This window comes from Fukomys damarensis, unplaced genomic scaffold (genome assembly GCF_012274545.1).
Source record: "Fukomys damarensis isolate Sample0158 unplaced genomic scaffold, DMR_v1.0_HiC HiC_scaffold_33, whole genome shotgun sequence".
In the NCBI taxonomy this organism is placed as follows: Eukaryota; Metazoa; Chordata; class Mammalia; order Rodentia; family Bathyergidae; genus Fukomys; species Fukomys damarensis.
The window spans coordinates 45426772-45433986 of NW_022900945.1; the positions used below are offsets into that span (position 1 = coordinate 45426772).

Sequence of the window (7215 nt, forward strand, 5' to 3'; positions counted from 1 at the left end):
AAAAAGAAAGAAAAAAGATTTTGCAAAAGAGCTAAGAGATAACCTACAATATGGGAAAAAATTTTTTATCAACTGCTCCTCAGACAAAGGACTATTGTCTAGAATATATAAAGAACTCAAAGAAAATCAGAACCTCCAAATACAAAGACCAAATTCAAAAATGGGCATCTGAAATGAACAGACATTTCTCAGATAAACAAGTAAAAGTAGCAAATACATGAAGAAATGTTCAATATCACTGGTCATTCGAGGGATGCAGATAAAAACAACACTGAGATTTCACCTCACCCCAGAAGAAAAGGCTGCTATCAAGATATCAACCAATCAAGAAATGTTGGCAGGGTTGTGGGGAGAAAGTAACCCTTCTCCATTGTTGGTCAGAGTCCAGACTGATGCAACCACTGTGGAAATCAATATGGAGATACCTCGAAGAATTAGGACTAGAGGTTCCTTTTAACCCAGCTATCCCTGTACTGGGTATCCTTCCAAAAGAAATAAAAGAATCATATCACAGTGATATATGCGCGCCTATGTTTATAGCGGCACAGTTTGTAATACCTAAAACTTGGAAACAGCCCATTTGCCCATCAGTTGGAAACTGGATAAAGAAGTTGTGGTTTTTCTATAAAATGGAATATTACTCAGCCACAAAGAATGAGAAATTAGATTCATTCATAGGAAAATGGGTACATATTGAGGATATACTTTTTTTTTTTTTGAGGATATACTCAAGTGAAATAAATAAGTCACACATGTAAATCCCAAAGTTTCTCTGGAGGGAAAAACTAAAAGTGTAAATAAGATCTAATTTGTATAAATTACAATGTGAAATAAGAAGAAAAGGGCTAAAGGTGTAGGGGAAGTGGGAAAAGTAGGGGAAAGGAAATAAGGGAAAATAAAAAAATACGAGAAAAGGAAAAAGTGGAAGCAAAGTCTTTGTAAATAGGGGAGGCTGCAGGGGGTGAAGGGAGGGCAGGGGTAAGGGGAAAAAATGAGAACTAAGACCTGTCATGTAAAGGTACACGATCCCAATGATGAATGTAACCGTACTGTATACTTAAAAAGTACCAGTAAGCTCAATGGGGGGGGGAAGGAGGAAGAGGAGGAGAAGGAGAAGAAGAATTATATCAACTTTGGGCTCAACAAACCCTTATGAATTTGGTGTTTCATATGTAAATCACTGTAGGAAGCAGCAGGGAATAAAATTAAAATGATCTCTGTAAGGTATTCATAGCTAACTGGTGGGGCCAATGTGAGTGAAAACAATTGCAGCCCAGTGAGATAAAGTGCTAATGGATGCATAAACAACATTTCAATTACTAATGTTCATCCTGTAACATGAGAATAAATGAATCCTTCATTCAAAAACAGAAAGTTTTAGATCATTAGCTGCTTAACCAAGTGTTTCTTGAATGTTAGACGCAGCTCACTTGGTTACCTCGGCAGCCACTCGTTCTTCATTATTCACTCGGTTATTCGCTCATCCGGGAAACACTGAGAACAGGCTAAGCGGTCGCTGGTGGGCACTGGGAACACAGCAGTAGAGGCGATGGTCAGAGAGCCAGAGTCTGATGCGATAGCAATGGGGAAAAGGCGGTGGATTTGATCTTGATCGGACTGGACCTGGTTCTTGCTCCACAGCTACAGATTAGCCCCTTTAGCAAGGAGAGTGTGATTGTGAGTTAGAAACGCAGCTCCCAGGAAGTGCTTGTTTGACCGTTAGCCACTAGTACCATATGTATGGAAAGCACGCGTCTCATTCTGTATGTTCTGAGTAGCATTCAAATATTTTTCCTTATTTTGTAAAATTAATATTCTAATCTTATAAAACATGAAACCTTGTGGAGAAAGGAATACAGTAATGAAACATTTTCCTCTAAATGACTTAAGACTTTGCAATGTTCTCATCAAATCCCTGTAGACAAAGTTTTATAATTGGCTTTTTGAATCTGATTTCATTTTTCGGTGCACAGATTGATGATTTTGCTTGTGCTATGTCATAAGGAATATATCTAAAACTAAGAAATAAATCCTAAACTGTCTCTCATATTCTTTTTTCTCAGTGAACTAGGCAAAAATGTCTCCAGGAGTAGCATTATTAAATACGAATATGATTTTTATTATACAGATATAAATAAGTAGCTGAAAATTCAGCTTTTCCTGTCAGCAGATAAAAAGTACTGTTAAAACGATTACTCTTGCATAAAAGAATTCAGATAGACTCCACATAGACTCTCTTTCAAGAGAAATGCTGTAGGTCTCCAGTAATTTTTAAAATAAAAAATAGAAAACAACAACAAAATAAACAGAGTACTCCTGCAATTAGTGGAAGGAGCTTTTTTTCTCCCATTGTTTTGTTTTTGGGTTTTTTTGTTTTTTTTCCTGGTACTGGGGATCAAACTCAGGACCTTGTGCTTGTGAGGCAGGCATGGCACCACTGAGCTAAATCCCCAGCCCTTGTTTTGTTTTTTAGACAAGGTCTTGCTGTGTAGTTCAGGCTGGCCTTCAACACACTATGTAGCCCTGGCTGACCTCAAACTTGCGGGAATCTTCCTGCCTCAGCCTGCAGAGAGCTGGGGTTAAAGGTATGCACTGCCATGCCTCGATTTCTCCCATTTTATAGACCGTCTTTTCATTTTCTTGGTGATATTCCTTGATGCAAAAAGTTTTTAAATTTTGATCAAGTTCAGTTCATGTACTTTTTCTTTCTTGTTTCTCATACTTCTAGTGTCATATGTAATAAACCATTTCCAAATCCAAGGTCATGAAGATTTACCTTTTTGTTTTAGTTTTATCATTTTAATTCTTACATATTTAGGTAATTCACACATTCTGAGTTAATGTTTAAAATATGGTGTGGAATTCTCTTTCATGTGGATATTTAATTGCCCTTACACCATTTGTTGAAGATACTATTTTTTCTCCAGTGAATGGTCTTGGAACATTCATTGACAGTCAGTTAACCATAAATGCAGGGTGAGATCCTGCCTTTTCTTCCAGTGCTGGGTTAGAACCAGAGGCTTAGGGCATACTAGCGAAGTGGTCTACAGCCTAGTTTAACTTTGTTTTTTTTTTTTTTTTTTTTTTGAGCCAGGGTCTTACTATGTTCTTCAGATTGGCCTTGAACTCACTATGTAACTCAGGCTGGCCTCAAACTTGCTGCAGTCCTCCTGAGTGCTGGGATTACTGGCATGTGTCACCACACCTGGCTGGATTAGCTTTATTTATTTACTTATTTTTTGGTTTTTTGAGACAGGGTCTCACTGTGTAGTTGAGACTGACCTGGAACGCACTGTGTAGCCCAGGCTGGTCTCCAACTCACAGCCATCCTGCCTCAGCCTCCGAGTGCTGGGATTATAGGCGTGCACCACCACGCCTGGCATATTTATTTATTTTTTGTGGTTCTGGGAATTGAATTCAGGACTTTGCACTTGTGAGGCAAGTGCAGCCCAACTGAGCTAAATCTCCAGTCCTAGTTTAGCTTTTAAATGATGACAAACCTGAGCCAGCGATTTAGCTCAGTGACACCACGCCTGCCTCACAAGTGCAAGGTCCTGAGTTTGATCCCCAGTACTAGGAAGAAAAAATAAAATAGAAAAGACAACAATAGCTAAAGGGGAAGTGGGAAGAGGAGGGGAAAGGAAATAAGGGAAAAGAAAAAAAATGTGAAAAAAAGGAAAAAATGGAAACAAAGTTCCAGGTCAGCCTCGATTACATTGTGAGACCCTGTCTCAAAAACCAACAAACAAACAAACACAGCCTACTGTTTCATGTTAAAAAATTAAAACAAAGTAAAAAGCTGCCTGAATCTCACAACTCCATCTAGATACCATTCTACCTCTGTTCATCAACATAGCTGATGTTGTAGGCAAATGGATAGAAAACATTTCCACTCACTGTGTTGCAGTATTCAACTCCCCGTTTACTCTTCAATTGCGTATAGTCTGGCTTGGCACCATTAAAACTCTTATTATCCAGGTTTCTGTGGCAGGCATTTTTGGTTGCCCAAGACATGCAATCCCTACTCATTTTTCCTTTGTCCACTTTTACTGTAGAGGCTAGAAGAAGATGACACAAGAAAAGCCGAATGCCAACAGTTGACATAACCAGCTCTATTGGACGCCGAGTCTCTGCTCCTGCCGGCCACCACTTTCTAGTGCCAACTTGTGCTGGACACCGTAGGTCAGTTCTACCAGGTGCTGGTCTCTGCTGCTGGTCTTGCGGGGCTGCTGCTTTCTGGAGCTTCTGGGTGTTAACAGCTCTTAGTGTTTGTTTTTCTTTGGAAACCAACCACCCTGTCTATGCTACCTGAGAAATAAATCATAAGCAGGGTTACAGGAACATCACATTAAGTCTTTACTGTAAGTGGAACTAGCATACATGACAGAGCCCTCCTGGACTAAAATCTGAAGACCTGACTGGGAAGTACTGCTTGAGTAGCGGTTTTCAGGCTTATTTGGGTGAGGATAAGGGCTGAAACCAGAGAATCTTCTGCCTAGCTTGGTGTGAATGTCAAATATGTACATAAGATCCCTCCCTTCCTGATCTTGGCCACCCAGGGTGCCCTCAGGGAACACGATCCAGGGAAGGGGTGGGAGTGGGGAAGCCGGGCCATGCTGCCTGGCTGCCCTCACGTTGCAGTGGAAAGTGACAGTTTGTAGGCAGAGGACAGTGAAGCAAACTGCCCAGTCGTTGGGGTACAACGGGGCGGGCAAAGGGAAGCAAAAGGCATACCAGCCGCCGGTCAAGCCACATCCCTCCTCTAGCTGGTACAGCGAAAAAAGAGTCAAGCGCTTCTCTTCTGTTAAAAAATCATCAAGTTTCATATTGCAAAATGTAGTAGAAAAATTCCTTTCATCTTACTTAACTTCACACTGGTATTCTGTTCTAAGGAATAACATTTCCATGAAACATATTCCCTTGGGTATCTTTGATAAGTCTCTTTTGGTTTTTTATTTTACCTTCTAAGCCACTCAATCTATTTTGCAAGTTCATTCTCCAAGTAGCATTTAAATATTGATGTTCCTCAAGGCCATGTCCTACTACTTCCTTCTTTCTAGGTGTTCTTATATGTTTTATTATTTTAAATACCATCAATGTCCAGTATCTTGAACATTTCCTGATTATTCCCTCTACAACCAACCTCTTTGCTAAATTCTAGCGTCAAATATCAAAGTTTCTGATTGACATTCTAGATGTTTCACAAACATTATCTTAATGTGCAAAATTGATTTGCTTTTTGGTTAAAAACCTTTCACTTTCATCTTATTCATCTCAGTAAACTTTATTTATTTATTTATTTTTGAGACAAGATATTGCTATGTAGTTCAGACTGGATTTGAACTCACTATGTAGCAGGCTGCCCTCCATCTTGTGGTGATCCTCCTGCCTCAGCTTCCTGAGTGCTAGGATTCCATGTCTGCAACACTATGCCTGGCAGTAAAGTTTAATATAATCCATACATTAGAAACCTGGAAGTCACCCACAATTCCTTACTCTCCATCATCCCTAACATGGCAGAAACTATAAACTGGCTTACCTAACATTTACCACAATAAACGTCTCTGTTTATACTTTGGGAAATGTAATAATCATTTCATAGCCTGTTTTGTAGCTGAGTGACATTGCATATAGTTTTAATCAAGGGTCAAAACTTAAAAAATTCACTCAGAAAGTTAGAAATATAGGAGAATGGTCTCAACTTAATAAAGATCATCTATAAAAATTCTTCAGGGGCAAAGACTGAATGCCTTCTCCCAAGACTGGGAAAAAAGTCACTATTATTCAACAGGATACTGGAAGTTCTAGTCATTGCAATAAATCAAGAAAAGGAAATGAAAGGTAGATAGATTTTTTTTTTTTTTTTTTTTTAAGACAGGGTCTTACTATGTAGTTCAGGCTGGCTTTGAATTCACTGTGTAGCCCCGTCTGGCTTCAAACTCACAACAACCCTCCTGCCTCAGCCTCCCAAATGCTGGGATTACAGGCTTGCGCCACTGCACATGATGGATTGGAAAGGAAGAAATGAAACTATTTCTATTTGCTGATGACATGGTTGTTTATTGTTGCAGATGGTCATCCCTAAGTCAGAGCAGCTGCAATATGGAGCGGCATTTCCCCCGTAACTGGCTGTAATGTACTCAGAGCTGGACTGAAGCCTACGTGACACACAGGAGCATGTCGGATGTGCTGCAGGCCAGTGCAGCTTCCGTGCCAATGGCTGTGGCTAAGATCTAAGTGTTGATCAGTGAAGCTTCGGGGCTCCTCGTGAGATAACACTGCAGTGAGGACTGGGTGGTTCCTGGATCCACATTCCATCCCCAGAGCTGCCTATCCCTTAATTGTTTTCAGTTAATCATAACTGACCTTTGGTTGATTCCCAATCCTCCTTTCTACAAGCTTTGCCTGTGTCAGCTGCTGTCACTGATGCCACATAAGTCCCTCTACCCTGTTCTTACCCACGCCTGTGTAATTAACTCCAAAGACCTGGCTACTTGGGTCCTGGCCACATGCACGGCACGTGTTCAGCATGGCCCATCTCAGATCCTCGCCATGGCCACATGTTTGAATCTTGCTTCTGTGTTCCTTTCTCTTTCTTTCTCTCTCTCTCTCTCTCCTCTCCCCCCTCCCGCTTCTTTCTCACTTTCTTTCTTCCTCCATCATATTGCCTTGCAGGAGATGGAGCCTTGAGACTGGGACCCAGTAGTTTGTATTCCCAGGAATAAAACTAAATCCCACCTAAAAACAAATCAATTCAGTAAGTTTTCAAGATTCAAGGCAACACACAAAAAATGCAATCACATTTTCTGCATACTGAGGCTGAACATGAATTAACTGAAATTAAAAGCAGTATCTTACAATCACTTCAAAGAAAGTGAAAGAGATATATCATGTTAAAGGATTTGAAGATTCAATATAGTAAAGATGTCAATTCTCCTTAAACTGATCAATAGGTTTAAAATAATCCTATAGAAATCCTGGTGAGTTATTTTTGGTAGCAATAGACAAAACTATTCTGAAGATTATTTTAAAACATAAATTCTAGAGTAACTAAAATATTGATGAAGAGGGATAAAGTCGGAAGAATCCTTGTACCAGCAGTCAGTAGTCTGAAGCAGGAAGATAGGGAGTTTAAAGCCAGCCTGGGTTACATTGCAAGGTCCTGTCTCAAAAATACACACACACACACACACACACACACACACTTATAAAAAA

General features: G+C 40.0%; 1 long non-coding RNA gene across 1 annotated transcript; it reads left to right on the forward strand.

Moving 5' to 3' along the window:
- The first annotated feature begins 1491 nt into the window (after positions 1-1491).
- On the forward strand, positions 1492-6771 carry LOC104866977. Its single transcript, XR_781631.1, has 3 exons — positions 1492-1677; positions 4056-4182; positions 6072-6771. It is a non-coding gene; the product is annotated as an uncharacterized LOC104866977 (long non-coding RNA).
- Positions 6772-7215: the final 444 nt, after the last annotated feature.